The 16,511-nt window shown below is 40.3% G+C and overlaps 1 long non-coding RNA gene across 1 annotated transcript in view; it reads right to left on the bottom strand.

The window, feature by feature from the left end:
- LOC308247284 overlaps positions 1-16,511 on the bottom strand; it is a 184,310-nt gene that overhangs the window by 21,934 nt on the left and 145,865 nt on the right. The window lies entirely within an intron of this gene.

Below are 16,511 nucleotides of genomic sequence, written 5' to 3'. Positions count from 1 at the left end.
CAACATCATAACTTCTTCTGTATCCTTAATGCCAGAAGTTCTTCCTTATGTCTGGCCTGACCCCCCTCCCCCTCCAAATGGATTCTCAACTTATTTTCATTTATTCTCTCCTTAGCAGAGAGGGAATATAACTGGGGCAGACCATTCAAGTGCTATCTCTTACAAATCTGAGCCATGGTAAATTTGTTTGTACTAGGGTTACTGTGGTCTTACATTGCATTCCTGTGAAATGATAGAGGCTGACCTCCTGATGGAATGTTCTCTTTCAGGTCTAAAATGACTGGAAGATAAAGGCTAACAGGCTGGCAGGAATACTGAGCAGTTCTTGATAGTGGACACAGGGAAGGGCATTGTTTCTTTGGATGGCCAGTCTCCTAGCAGCCTAGTACACAGCAGCTCTCGACACGATGCTCTCTGAAACTGCAAATTTGGAAATATTAAACACATTCTTCTCAAATGAAATATGGGCTCAGGGAATTGTGCTAAAAAATACAGTAAAAGGGTAATCTTTTCAGTAGTACCAGTGCTTCACAGAGACATGAAACATTGATGAAAGGGAGCCTAATGATATTGTCTAGTCCAGCGGTCGGCAAACCACGGCTCGCGAGCCGCAGCCGCGGTTTGCCGCTCTGTTGACTAATGAGTTTGCCGACCACTGGTCTAGTCCTACCTTCTGCTTTCTAAAAGGTGAGCTCTTTCGAGACCCATTTTATAGACAAGGCAGATTCAATGGAGCAGTATCTCTATCACTAATGAATGTATCCAGAAACAGACAATGCTAATATAAGCTGTTTAAGAAAGAACCACGTAGGATTTTGGAAAGAGCACGGGAGCTGGTTTACTTTGCTGACACTCACAAAGTAACCAGAAAGAGCTCTCTCATTCCCTCGCCTGTCCCTCTTAGCTGTGTGGGTGTCCTCTGAGAGCCTGGAGGAGGAAAACATGGTATTCCCTCAGGATGGGCTTTCCCGGCCTTCTCCAGAGCAGTCCAGGTTTGTGAATCAGTGCCAGGGCGAGGGGCGGGGTGGGGTGGAGTGCAGGCAGGCTTTCCCTTTGCCCAGGAGGCCATGATTAAGAAGGCACCCGTCTGTCAACAGAGGCTCCCAGCTGTATTTCCAGCCCGGCTTCCTCCCCACTGACTCATCCGGTGATGCCACAATCTAATGTTTATGACCTAACAGTTGATCACCATGGAAGCTGCACAAACCTTGGACTGTTGAGGAGCAAAACCAGAGTAGAGATTCTGGACAGTTTAGAAAAAGGAAAAAGAAGACCCTTATTCATCGAGACCACATGTTAAGACTGAACACCCCATTCCTCCTGTGGGCACTTCCACCGGTTGCTAAAACTGAGATTTGGATGACTTCGTGCCGATTGGAGAACGCAAATAAGGATTCGGGGAGACCAAGTACAAACAAATATCATGGCACTTAGAAATGAAGAGCAAAACGTAGAAGGGAAAATGTGTATGTAGCAATTTAATGAGGTTTGGATTACAAATTATGTTTCCTTACCTTTTTGCCAGCATGTGGCAATGGTTTTACAAGAGAAAGAAAACGTGCTGAATGCCAGGAAAATACTAAGATCCCCCAAAAACTCAGCCTCACAAACAGTTCTGGTATATTCACAAAATGGGATTATAAGGATAAACTTTAAACTTTCTGGTTATTCCATTCCCCCATGAAAATCAAAGCTAAAATAAAAAAGAAAGCCAGTGGAACAAAATAGCCACGTTTTAGTAAAGATCATTGTATGAAACACTGTTAGCGTCAGGAGGCCTTGGCACAGATGCCCTGACTAGATGGGGACTGTGGCGTGGTCAAGGTGAAGTGAGTCTGACTTCCTGGCCTGCCCTCCCAGACTAATAATCAAAAGGAACGGCCCTTCTCCAGCCCCAAACAGTCCTGTACGAACAGTGTCTCCCAGTAGTGGTTGTGGTTCCAAGTAATGTGAAAGTCTTTTTATAACTGTTGAGGTTTAATTTAAAAGGAAGCTCAGAATCAGCGGTAAAGGGAGGGGAATGTTGTGAACTACAGACCATCTGAAATGGGGAAAATCATAAATACCAGAGTGTCTGATTATTTGAGCGTCTCTTGAAGTCGAATAATGAACCTTCTTCATGTTCTGCTTTCCTGGACTTGGCTCCCTCTGACAAATTTGCAGGCATCAGGGTCTGTCTGGAATTCATTCCAAGTTGGAGGGATATTTTTTCCCTTGACATTTTTCAGCTGAGACAGCCCCGAGCAGGAAGCTGAAGAGCGTAACATTACCAAATATGTCCTTTCTCCTGCCCTTATATTTTATTTCCACAGGAAAAGAAGGCAGACACTGGCCAATGAGTGCTGGCCAATGAGATGTGGCAACAGCAGGCGGCCTCCACGGGCAGTGGGGAAATTGATCGGATGCCATTTTTCACACAAAAAGAGAAACTATTCTAGGTACCACTGGTTGAAATTTGTGCTACGCTGGAGGAAGAAATCTGTCAATTTCCTCCAAGTTGCCCAGCTATTTCAGGGGAATTGGCCTCGTTTTCTCAAGGAGGCCTTCGTAAAGAAAAAAGCAGGCAGTGTGGCGTTGCGGAAAGGGGATGGAATGAGAATTAGGAGGGAGCTGGCCGCTGTCGCTAACATGCCTGTGTCTTTGTTTAGATCATCCCACCTCCTGGGGCTTCAGATTCTTTACTTGTAAAATGAAGGTTTGGATGTGATAATCTTCCAGATCCTTTCTGGGTCCCCAAAACTCGATAACTGAAATATATTTGAATATCAGTGCAGATATGTATGTATGGATGTGTGTGTATGTATTTATACAGATATATGTCCTGCTTTCTACTATATCATAAACTTACAAAATGCATAAAATACAAATTAAAAAGGATATAACATGTAAACTCTAATATTTTTTTCTCCAAACCTTAATAGTTTACATTGAACATTTCCTGTGGCTCGTATCTCTTTGAAGATCACAGCTCTAAGTTCTTTTCTTTATGAGTGTAACACATTAGTCTTAAAAGACCATTTCTACAGGGGCTTAAAACAAACAAACTCATATGTCAATAAAGTTTGCATGCCCTTTGTTAGCATATTAAATATATATGTGGAAACCTTTTTTTAACATATAATCTTCTTGGTTAATCTTGTTATACTACTTTTAAAAGAAAATAGCTGGAGAAATTTCTGTGTGAAGGGAAATAACAGTTTAAACTTGTTGTAAATGGCAACTGACAATCTTGAGTCAGGGAGCGGCAGCCTGGGGTAATCGAGCATATACGTCTTGTCCAAAGACGGAAGCTGCTTTCGGCTCCGGCAGGCTGTCATCAGGCAGGAATGGAGGCCCAGAGCTGCCAAATGTGATTTTTTAAAGAGAATCAGGAGACCCAGATTTTAATGTGCAATTAAATTAATGTATTCAATTAATGTTGCTCAAATTTTGGTGCTAAGTATATGGTGACGATGGGCTACAAACCAGCTAATAGGCAGGCCCTTGGTGATTTCTGATGTAATGCTCAGCTGATTTAGCTCTGTGATATTTCGTGATGATATTAGCACTTTGCAGTCAGACCTCTAACTTCTGGGCAGGGTGATTATGTATGTGTTAGACAGAAAAACACGGCATGTCATTTCATTAAGATCATAATATTTTTCTCACCAACTTTTCAAAAGGGGCCACTTCCTGAATCCTCTTAAGGCTGCCCCATTTGACCAGTTGTCTAGGTTTTGTTATAAAAATAAGGAAAATAGAACATTCCTCTTGACGTATCTGTCAATTTTACATATGGAATCTCATGGAAAAATGTATTATTTTAAACAAATCCTGATGCTTTACTAAATCAGAGGTTGGCAAACATTTTCATAGATGACTTTCAGTAAATATTTAGCCTTTGTGGGCCATACGGTCTCTGCTGCAACGACTCAATCCTGTGGCTGCACAAAGGCATCTGTAGACAACACAGATGAATGAGCCTGGCTGAGTTCCAATAAAACTTTATTTATCCCAACAGGCTGTGAGCCAGATTTGGGCTATGGGCTGTAATTTGTCAACTCCTGCATTAAATCATAAGCTCTTCTAAGGTGTAACCTGTGTCAGATTCAACCCTGTACTTTCAGTCCACATAAGCATGGCACAGAGGAGGAGGCACTCTATGAACACTATGAAATAATTAGAAGCTTATGGAATTTAGCAGTGTAAGTCTACAATAACTAACTTCCCATTTGGGTGATTGAAAGCCCATAGTAGGATTTATGGATTGTGTCTCCCCGAGGTGTACATGAGCATATGAAATCCTGCAGAGAGTTCATGGCTCATCCAGACATTCTGAATAAGGGAAGGAGGTGCTCAACCAGACTCATGAGACAACCAGCTGCTTAAACTGAAGGGCCAAAGAGCAAGAGGCACCAGAAGACCCTTACAATTTCATATACAGCATTCTTCCAAATCTTTCCTCAACTCTTCTTTTAACAACGTAAATGATCAAATACCAAGCATCTATTGAGCAAGGGTTCTCAAAATTTGGTTATGACTCAGTACACACTAAAACATTTCCCAAAACAATTCCTACCTTTACTGAAAGTAATCCACTGGGATATTTTTTCTTTGCTTATATTTTATTTTTAGTGCTGGTCACAACTCTTTAAATCAGTGGTTCTCAACCTTTCTAAAGCCTCGACCCTTTAATACAGTTCCTCATGTTGTGGTGACCCCCAACCATAAAATTATTTTCGTTGCTACTTCATAACTGTAATTTTGCTACTGTTATGAATTGTAATGTAAATATCTGTGTTTTCTGATGGTCTTAGGCTCTACAGCAGCAGTTCTCAACCTGTGGGTCGCGACCCACAGGTTGAGAACCGCTAGCAGGGTCGCCTAAGACCATCGGAAAACACAGATATTTACATTACAATTCATAACAGTAGCAAAATTACAGTTATGAAGTAGCAACGAAAATAATTTTATGGTTGGGGGTCACCACAACATGAGGAACTGAATTAAAGGGTCGAGGCTTTAGAAAGGTTGAGAACCACTGCTTAAATTGATTTTATCATTGACTGGGTGTGATGTTTAGTTAAAAAATCAAAGAAACATGCACAGTTCTTGTCCTAGAGGGATTTATAACCTAATTGGAGAGCTAAGATGTTTATATACCAACATCTACAGAACTGTCCTAAGATCTGACAGGAGACAGGTGACAGTATTTGTGGCACTTGAGGCTTTTCACTGGTGGTAGTTGGAGTTTTGAAACCGTAGCTGAGTGGTGGTATTGGTCTGGGCTGAGACCTGGACACATGGAGAATCTGTCTAAAAGGGGTAAGGGTTTGAGGAACATAAGTGAATTTGGATAAGGTCACACTTCAAGAAAAGAAATAAATTTCCCAAGTGAAAAGGCAACACAGGACAGTGTCTTTCTTCCTAATTTAATTCCCAAGGTGAAGGAAGTGAACCTGAATTAAAATTCATTATGGATTTGTTGGCTGGAACAATGTGTGAACGGATTAAAGAGGAATGAGAGGTCCACATGATTCATTTCCAAAAGCCAAAAGGAGTGAGTCTCTGGAGGGCATGATCCAGAGAAGAGCATATTTTTTCTAAGTGAAGGTAACTATTTGAGAAGACAAAATCTGAAAATTGGTGAGGCCAATCTAGACATGCAGTTATTAAAATTTATTATTAAAGATTTTTAGTTAGGGAAATATAGAATCACAGTTTTCTTTATTTGTGAGCCCCTAGTTGTCAAATCTGGCATGATTTAGGGTAGACAATGGAGAAAAAACAAGCTAAAGACATTGGGTAATCAAATGGTCCACCAGACTAAGCTTTGATAGCCACATTCAAGTCAGAAGTAAACACATTGATTACAAGAATGAAGAGGAAACGAATGGACAGGATAGAATTGGCAGAAGGGCCCAATAATCAAATACATACTAGTAAAAGCCACATTGATTTTCATTAACAAAAAGAAATCAGAAAGCAGAGAATTCTTATAGAAAAGCACTAGAAGTGAAGTCCAAGCCAAGTTGGATAAAAATAAAATAGATGTAAATGCCTCTGAAATAGCTTGGGACAGACAAACTAATGATCAAGAAACACATAAGACTTAAGAATCAGAAAACTAAGGAACATGTAAAATGTCTTAAGAGAAAGGGAGACAAGACATAGAGAAACTAGGGGGCTTAGTATTGCAAACTGGAAGAGGGAGAAATAATGAGATAGATACTGATTTTCATTATTATGTATGATTGCAATTTTATGCAGAAAAAAATAGCAACGAATATATTTTTTCTACTTTATTTTGAGAATATGTTTATTACAGCTGGGGACAGTGAAGTGAAGGAAGGGCTTAGGAGAGAAAAACCAACAGGAGAGAGCCTAGGCAGGGCTACTTGGGCTTTTTAGAAGTTTTATAGGAAAGAGGTGGGCCACAGGGGCTGCATCAACTCTCTGAGAAGTACAAGTCACAGTGTCAGAAGTGAGCCAAGATGGGACTGCTGCTAGCTCACTTCAAAGTCAGAGAAAAATGGCCCCTGGAGACAGGTTCAGGGGTTAGCCCAGGACGAGCTGCTGCTGCTGCCCACTGCTCCCCTGGCTGCAAAGCTTGTGAGGACCCTCAGAGTTTAGGAGGAAGAGAGCAGAGATATAAGCCCCAAGAAGAAAGGCATGGGTGTGCTCTAGAAAGAGAGCCTCCAATAAATATCTTATTTAAAGGTCATTTTCACTTTGACAATTCTACAATGGGGTTTTTAATCCAAAGGGATTTATTAAAAAGACAAATAAAAGAAATAAAGAAAACAACAACGAAGCAGAGCTGATGACATTCTCTGTTACCCAGAGGATAGCACCATGGAAATTAGTGTCTGGTTAGTTTACAGACACTTAAGGGAGGGTGTTTATAATTATCTACCAATGATATAAACTTCTGCCAGTTTTTTTCTCAAATTCAATTAATTTTAAACCACCTTTAGAAAAGCTTGGGTGTTATAAATCAATTGAATGCTACTAAGACCATCAGAAATCAGGCTTCATTATTTTATTAACATACTGTATTTCACACAGCACTTTAGGAAAAACCAGACATAGTTTCAAAGCCAAGTGTTTTATTTTCTATTAAAGTTCACATATCTGAGTGGTTTATCCTAAATTTCCAAAACATGTTGGGAATAAACACAGAATCTTTTAAACACAGAATCTTTTAAACACAGAATCTTTAGCAGTGATTATCTCTGGGTTATAGTTTTAAGGGCAAGGCTTACTGAGCTTGGTTTCAAAGCACTACTCAAGATTCCTTAACTTTTCTTATGGAACTGCCATTTCCAGTTCTTGGAATATATCAAAAAAAGCCCAAACACTTATTCAAAATAAGATATGCACCCCTATTCTGGCTTTTACTTAGTATTATAGAAAAAACTTTTTTGGACACTACATCAGCTCCTAATCTAGATTTAATATGTATGGTTTTTATTTTTGTTGTTGTTGTTGTTACTCCCCTCCTCTCTAATTATCTTAGTTTATCTACACTAATAAAAGAGTAAGATGCAAATTGACCGTACCTTTGTGATGCTCACCAGCCAATCAGGAGTGAGTATGCAAATTAACCCAACAAAGATGGCGGGTTAATTTGCATATGCAAGCGCCAAGCAGCCAGAGGCAGGGCGGGATGCTTGCGTCATCACCATGGTGATGGCCTCTGGGCAGCGTAGGAAGGCAGAAAGGCAGCTCCAGGCTGGATCGAAAAGGCGGCTCCAGCTGGAGTGAAAGTGGTGCCGGCAGCCAGGGGAAGGAAGGCCCATTCTTGCACGAATCTTCGTGCATCGGGCCTCTAGTATATTATAAAATATATTATATATGTATATGTATATGTATTTGTATAAGGGGTATGTATACATACAAACACTAATTTGACACCTATTTTATTATTGCCACACACAATTCATACAACAATATTTCTAGAGTCCTGTTAAATAAGAGGTGGAGTTATTGCAATGTGTTATGGATAGTAACAAGTGACTTTGAAAAGGGAGGATTTCCCTAGATGTTTCTCTACACAGAATCAGAATTTGTTCTGCACATGGTCTGTATTAGAACTCATGGCATGGAAATTCAAAGACAAAATTTGTCAGGGCCAAAAAATTAAAATGACTGATTTTTCCAGGAAAAGAATATCTTCTTTAGAAAGGAAGCTACATCACTAGAACCTAAGGCATGTAACAATATTTTCTGAGTGAATAGTAAGATATTTTCAGGTTAAGAGCACATCATTTCCTTTCCTTGTTGAAATGTCAGTGCTAGTACATCAGGTCACCTAACTGGCCACTTGGATAGTGCTGGGTCAAGTGTGTTCACACGGAAGTAAGGATTGCAGGGCTCAAGTTCATAGGCCAACATACTATATGTCTTAATATTTAAAGATGTTTCTATCTCTCTCTCCGAGAAGAATGAGAGAGAATCATTGATCAGCTGCCTTCTGCATGCCCCCTACTGGGGATAGAGCCTTCCACCTGGGCATGTGCCTTGACTGGAATCGAACTCAGGACCCTTCAGTCTGCAGGCCAATGCTCTATCCTCTGAGCCAAATCAGCTAGGGCCATATGTATTAATATTTAAGTTATAAAAAAAAGGTAACACATTGCAAAAATATGTTTTATTTTCTTATCTTGACATATATAATTATCATAATGACAAAATTGGGAATATATATAAATCTATGGTTCTTATATGGCTGAAAGTAGGCAAATTATCAAAGACAGGTGATCAATTTTTATTGAGCATGTCTGAGTGTTCTGTTCATGGTCCAATGATATTTTGATGATGAACAAAATAGATATAGAAATTTAAGAGTAATAGGAATTTTTAATATTTCAAAATGTTCCATAGTTACTGTATGCAACTCTTATGAATACCACAGTAATTTGTATCTCTGCAACCACAAATTAGAACATGAAGAATAACAAGAAAAATGGTGGCTGGGCACTACTGGGAAACAACACTTTGTTATAAAATCATGAATATGCACTTATGTTATCTGAGAGGAGGGATTTGATAAATTCCTTAATATATTTTCTCTTACCTAAGGGCTTCTGCTGTTCCAATCTTGCCTTCACTCCAAAGCAGTTTCTCTCTTCAACAGCAACAGCCATCCAGATACAATCACTTTTTCTAGACTCAAAGCACAAGATAGATACAAGCTTTTCCTTTGAGTCTGAACAATGTTAATCATAACATAGGTGTTTAGGGTTACAGGTTGTGCTGTGTCAGTGCTGAGTACTGAATCCATAGTAAGAGCACCCATGTTGCCCTAACTGGTTTGGCTCAGTGGATAGAGCATCGGCCTGCAGACTCAAGGGTCCCAGGTTCGATTCTGGTCAAGGGCATGTACCTTGGTTGCAGGCACATCTCCAGTGTGGGGTGTGCAGGAGGCAGCTGATCGATGTTTCTCTCTCCTCGATGTTTCTAACTCTCTATCCTTCACCCTTCCTCTATGTAAAAAATCAATAAAATATACTTAAAAAAAAAAGAGCACCCATGTTTCTTTATTAAATTTAATTATCACGTGTTTGTGATGTGCAGGGCCAAGGGGAGGGCCCTTTAGCTTTCATGTAAAGGCAATACTAGATGTAGGTTATTTCTCAAGTGCTTTCACAGATGTGCAGAATCCAAAAAAGGTTAAGGCGTGAACAAGCTTCCACAGAAAGATTTTATTTTGGGGTTCCTAGGATTTGATAATTTTATGGAGTACAATGTTTTATCAAGGTGGCCATTGACATGTAGAAACAGAGTTGTAGATTTGCTTCTAGCAAAAAGGTGTTAGCTTCCTTTTTTTTCTCATAGACATGGTTAGGTCTATTCCAAGAGTAATCTGGTTTTCTCCAGTGTTTTGTTTTCTTATGAGAGTGCCTGATCCAATTGAACTTGGCAACACCTTAATCTTGACCCATTTTCTTGCTCTCACGCCACTATAGCCTTTCACACCCAAATCCCTCTGTCATCACTGATTTAATTTCAGTTTAACTACAAGAATTTTCAATTTCTGATGATCAAAAGTTTTGTCTTCCCTAAGCATGCATTTCCTCTCTAGTCCCATAACACTACAGACTCGAAACAATGGCTATCTGTTCCCTCCTGTTAGGTTTCCTTAAACACGCTTTAGAGAGCTGCCATGTGTTTATCTTTCATAACACTCTGACAAGCATCGCTCCATGACTCACACATACAGAAAGCCAAAAGTCCTGAATGGATGTTTATTCTCACCAGCTGGATGACCTTGCACGTGGCTCTCAGCATGGGTGAGAATGAGGGAACCTTCAAAAGGTAGTCATGTAGATTTAAGTACAAACAAAGCTGCATGAACTTGCACTTTGCTTAGATCCTTTAAGGAAGTTCAGAGTTAACCATGAAATTCAACTCCGCTTGCCATCTTTGCTTTTCTCCATTTATGCTCAAATGGGAGATGAAAGATCAGGTCTTGTGGTCAGAGAAACAGAAATACAGTGAGGGCTTGTCATTTCCAAGAGATTACAGCATAGTACCTAGCCCTTAGGACTGATGCTCTGTGGCTACACAGCACATGACTTGATGACCTGATTAGGTCAACATGCTATGCTTCAGAGAAGTAAAGACAGGGCATTCTTTTACCCCATTCCTGAATTATATGTGGCTTCTAGGAATTGTTCAGCTTACGGATCCCCCTTCATCTGGTTGTTTTCTGTCCCATTTTGTGGAGTTTATCTGATGCATGCAGAGTGCAGTTAGTATTTAGCATTAGACTCAAGGGACCCCAGTCAGAAATGTGGTCTTTCTCTGCAGAGCATTCTTCTCCCTGGTAGTCTGCCCTGAAAACTCTACCTCCCTGAACTTCACCGACTCTACCTCCTTAACTCAGTAAAATTGAAGTGCTCTGTTTGGGTGCCTGCTGCATGGATTATGGTCAGGTTAGTAGCTTCAGGCAGAAAATAAGGACATTCTCTGGGCTCACCTCATTTGTTTCCCTTTTCTCAGACATCACAGTTCTGGCTGCCTATTGTTCTATTCCTGTTGCCAAAGTTACCTCTTTATTTGGTTTTCTAGTTGGTTAGGGCAGGTAATTAAGTCTGCTACCAGGTACTCTAATCATCAATTATAGGTTAATAAGACTAAAACTGAGATGAAGACAACAAATCCATTTTCTCTTTTTTTTAGACTTTATTTTCCATGCTAGAAACAGGAAGTAGGTGCTCAGCTCTGGGGGGAAAGCTAAAAGGTGTCTTAATCTTAAGAAGAGTCACAGTGAAGAGGAACACTCTTTTTCTGTCCCTGGATATTGTCTTGAGGAGGTGAAATCTTACAACTCAATCACAATTAATTTACAGAAGAGGTACATAAGGCAAGGACAACCACATGGAAAGATGAAAGTGCCTAGGTCCTTCAAAATGATCTTGAGACAGTGAATTGACTAGCCACAAAGTTCCATAGCTTTAGACTTTTTAAATTCTAACGATGATAAATTCTTTACAATTAGAGCCAGTTGAGTTACTTGCAACCAAACTCATTGTAACAGACACAATCCTTCTTATGAGTAGGTGACTTTGAGAGTCCTTAACTGAATGAGGTAGAAGAGGACAATTATGAAGACATGAAGAGACAGTGAGGAATTCACTTTGGCACATAACGAGTTTGGGTTAATTAGAGATCAACCAGTGGAATGTTCAACAGGCAACCTGGGCATGTGACCTGAAGATGAGAAATGTCATAGAGATTTAAAGGTCACCAGTGTATGCTCCTTGAAGTTATGATTATGGAGAATATTGCTCAAGAGAATAAGCAAGGAATGAAAGCACCAATATTATTCAGGTGAATAGTAAAACATAGCCAACAAAATAGCCTAAGATGACTTGGTTAGAGAAGAGGAGGAAACTGGTCTCACAGATGTCACTTTGTTTATTGGAGATATCCATCAACTCTAGTCTTAAGGAGAATGTACTGCCCTCACTCTAGAAGGTAACCTAATTTTATCCTGTCCTTTTCTCTCGGACATGAGAAGAAGGCTGGATTAGGATCTGAGATAAGCATGAGGCCTGGTCTAGGAAAAACATCAGGAGAACACTCTGGATGATAATAAAGGAACTCATGGAAATAGAGATAGATCTTATAGATTTAATGCAGCCATGTCATGTTCACTCTTGTTAATTTTGGTTAGGCAACACTGTTGTTGTTTTTTTTACATTTACAAAGTAGGATATAAAGAAATCCAAACAGAGCCATAAAGACCATAGCTCTTTATAACACTTTTTTTTTGTATTTTTACCAATAGTACAAATAATTCTTAATTGTACTTCTCTGAGTTTGACAAAGTTATGCAATAAATCAAAAGAGCAATAGTTTGTTTTTTCTCTCTCTCCTAGGCATTAATCCCCTAGTTAATAGCCTCTAAAACTGTCTAATACTAAAGAACTGTAATCTGAAATTGCCATTATAGGAATATTTATTTGGTGATTCCCTAATGATTTTTCTTTATAGAATCATGAGTGTCTTCAAAATATGCATACGTAGGACACCTTAATGCCATAGTACAAACCTTTAAAATAAATGAAGTTTAGGATTGGGCTCAAATAGGATTAGAAGACTAGCATTTTCCTAAACTAAAGGAAAAGTTATCTCCTTTGACTGCCAATCACAAACCAAAGTCTTGAACTTTGACATATGTTAGCAATTATAGATGCAACCAAATTAAAACCTAAATAATTCAGTATTTATTAATGACTGTAAAATACACATATAAAGATAAGTAACATTAGAAAGAAATATATTTGAACATGTATATTTAGGACTGTTTTTCTTTGGAAACAAAGATTATGTATAGGGTTGCAAGGACTTAATGAGAGAATGTGCATAATGTACTTGCCCCAAGGCTTGGCACCTAGAAACACTCAAATGAGAACTATCACTATTATGACATCATCATCCTGGCTAAGACCAATCCCATTATTATAAACACTGTGAGATTTTTTGTTTTACACTTAAGACTGGCATGGCCTAATTATTTGTCTATAAAAACAGGTCGCATCAAGTTTAGGAAGGGGTAGATGAAAGTTTACCAAATAAAAAGTCTCTCCTTCAGTAATACCAGTATTATGAGTGAAGAAATGTTGAGGCTAAGAACTGAGGGAACTCTTTTAAGGTGTTACGATTGCTGTTGCTGAGGGGTTCCCAGTCTGTTCAGTTCACCTCTGCCAAACCATCGTGCCCATCTCATCCCCTCTGGAGGCAATAGGGATCCCAAAAAGTACTAAAGGAAGCCAGCTCTACATCGCAGCTCATCAACCAGTCTCATCTAGCTGTCTCTTCCAAAGAGTGGGAAATAACATTCCTTCTCTCCAGGGTAATTATTATTCCCTCTCTTTGCCCCTTTGTGCTATTAACTCTATAGCTCTTTTTTTTAATTAATTTTATTTTTTATTACAGTTTATATTCAATATAATTTTGTATTAGTTTCAGGTGTACAGCATATTGGTTAGATAATCATATTCAAAGTGTTCCCCCCAATATTTGCAAAGTGTTCCCCCCAATATTTCCAGTATTCAACTGGCCCCACGTAAAGTTATTACAATATTATTGACTACTGAGTGGCCAGATTATTATGATCTCTGAACGCATAGTAATCTGGCCACTCGGTATATATCCTATATAATAAAAGGCTAATATGCAAATTGTCCCCTCGACCAGGAGTTCGACCAGCAGGCAGGCCGGCCAACCGCACATGTCCCCTCCCTCTGGCCAGGCTGGCTGGACCCCACCCATGCACAAATTCATGCACTGGGCCTCCAACATATATATATATATTGAGTGGCCAGATTATTATGCATTCAGAGATCATAATAATCTGGCTACTCAGTGTATATTTTCTATGCTATACTTTACATCCCTGTCACTACTTTGTAACTAAAATCTATCCTTTCCCTGTCTAATATCAATTTTAAATGAGATGTTCTTTTTCTGATAAAAGCCTGGAAAATCTTGAAATGGCTTCAGGATATATCAGGTTGGGTCACAAAGATCCTGTAGTAGTGCTCTACTTCATTTTAATTTTCAATTTTCTTTTTTCCTTGAAGATCTTTCACAAGGTTTGATAAAGTATGAGTAATGCTTAGTAACTTACCAATAATATTTACTGAAAAAGTGTTAACTAAGCTATCTGTCAATTGATGGTTGTTGGCACTAATTCAATGCCAATAAGAATCCCCACCTTGGGCTATGGTGAAGAAGGAAACCTTATTCAGTGCAAATGGTGATACAGCATGGCTGTTAAAACAGCACTGCTGTGAAATAACTCAATAGTGCTACAGTGGGGCTGTGAAACAGCCCTGGGGACAGGCCCCTTGCTGGCTAGACAGCTTTACTCTGCTCCTTCATGGTCTGCTCTGCTCTGTGCTTTGTGCTGCGCTAGTCTGTTGTGCTCCACATGTTCTGCTTTGCTCTGCTCCAGCGAGACATCCTAGTTGTCTCTGCTCTAACTGTAGAAAGGCAGTCTTTGGTGGAAAATATGCTCCTGGAGTTAGAGGGGAGCTGACTTATATTACAGAAGTCCTGCCCCTGGTCCCTGATTGGTCCTGCCTCATGCCAATGGGGGCACCAAATCATCAGTTTGATTGTTCCCAAGGCACTGTCCTGATTGGTCAGAACACAGCCACTTTGATTGGTCAGAGCTGTGCAGTTCCGATTGGATACGGAAAGAAAGCCTCAGTCCTATTGGTTGAAATAAGATTCCAGGAAACTTTTACAAGGGCTGATTCAGATGGGAGAAACAGTGCAGGAGGGATGTTCAGTGCCAATGCAGTTTAGTGCAGAGGCAAGCAGGTTTGTGTAGAGGCTTTTCAGCAAAGGGCAGTTTGCCTGACAGGCCCCTGTGTAGAAATGGCTGCTAGGCTCTGCCTTTTTAATTTGAGCCCAGTTAGCCACCAAGAGCCCTTCTTAATAGGTGTCCTTTTCCGCCTCAGAGTTCACATACCTCATCTCTGTGGCCCTAATGTTTCTGCAAGTCCATTAAAATTGGTGTTCTTCCATACCCAATTCTAGGCTCCCTCATCTTTTCCATCTACAGCAGTCCCCCCTTATCTGTGGTTTCAGTTTCCACAGTTTCAGTTACTCATGCTCAACTGCAGTCTGAAAATATTAAATGGGAAATTCTAGAAATAAATCATCCATCAGTTTTAAATTGTGCTCTGTTCTGTGATGAAATCTCAATCCCACCTGGGATGTGAATCATCCCTTTGTCTAGCTTATCCTTGTTGTAGACACTTGCCAACCATTAGCTACTTAGTAGTTTTCTCACTGATCAGATCCACTGTGGTAGTATCTCAGTGCTTGTGTTCAAGTCAACCTAATTTTACTCAATAATGGCCCCCAAGTGCAAGAGTAGTGATGCTAGCACTTCAGATATGCCAAAGACAAGCTGTAAACTGCTCCTTTAAGTGAAAGGGGGGAAGTTCTCAACTTAATAAGGAAAAAATTTGTATGTGAGGTTGCTAACAGCTATGGTAATAATGAATCTTCTTTCCATGAAACTGTGAAGAAGGAGTAAAAAAATTTTGTTGTTAGTTTTGCTATTGCACCCCAAACTGCAAAAGTTAAGGCCACAGTGCATGGTAAGTGCTTAGTTAAGATGGAAAATACTTTAAATTTGACATAGCATCATAGTGGCTGAATGATCCTCCTCCTGACCTGTCAATAGAAGATCAACAGTAGTCTAGCACTGTTACAATACCTGTGTCATTCACCTCATTATATAGGCACTGTATCTCATATCCTCATCATAAATAGATGGGTGAGTACAATACAAGATATTTTGAGAAAGCCTAGAATCACATAACTGTAATTATAGTATATTGTTATAATCTACTAGTGGCCCGGTGCACAGATTTATGAACATTGAAAGGAAATTAATTAGAAGGTGGCTGGTGGGGCAGGACTGGGCAAGATGGGCCCAACATGCCCTAGAGACAATCTCTTGAGGTCCCTCCCCGGCCGGCTGCACCTGGGGCGGTGATGGGGCTGGAAGAGTGTCTGCAGAGTGAGCAGGGTCCCTCTAGCAGGTGGAGTCCCTTGGCCTAGCCTGCAGGGATCAGGCCAAAACCGGCAGTCCAACATACCCCAGAGTGCAAGAGGGCACTCTGCAAAGTTGCTGTCGCTCAGTAGCTCCTGAATTGAGCATCTGCCCCCTGGTGATCAGTGCACGTCATAGCTACTGGCCAACTGATTGGCCAGTCGGCCAGTCGCTTAGGCTTTTATATATATACTAGAGGCCCAGTGCATGAAATTCATGCATGGGGGTGTGTGTCTCTCAGCCCAGCCTGCACCCTCTCCAATCTGGGACCCCTCGACTGATGTCTGACTGCCCGTTTAGGCCCAATATCACAATCCAGGACTGCTGGCTCCCAACTGCTCACCTGCCTGCCTTCCTGATTGCCCTAACCGCTTCTGCCTGCCAGCCTGATCACCCCCTAACCACTCCCCTGACAGCCTGATTGATGCCTAACTGCTCCCCTGCC

This window comes from Plecotus auritus (assembly GCF_963455305.1).
Source record: "Plecotus auritus genome assembly, chromosome: 4".
NCBI classification, from domain to species: Eukaryota; Metazoa; Chordata; class Mammalia; order Chiroptera; family Vespertilionidae; genus Plecotus; species Plecotus auritus.
This window is presented reverse-complemented; position numbering and strand designations above follow the sequence as displayed.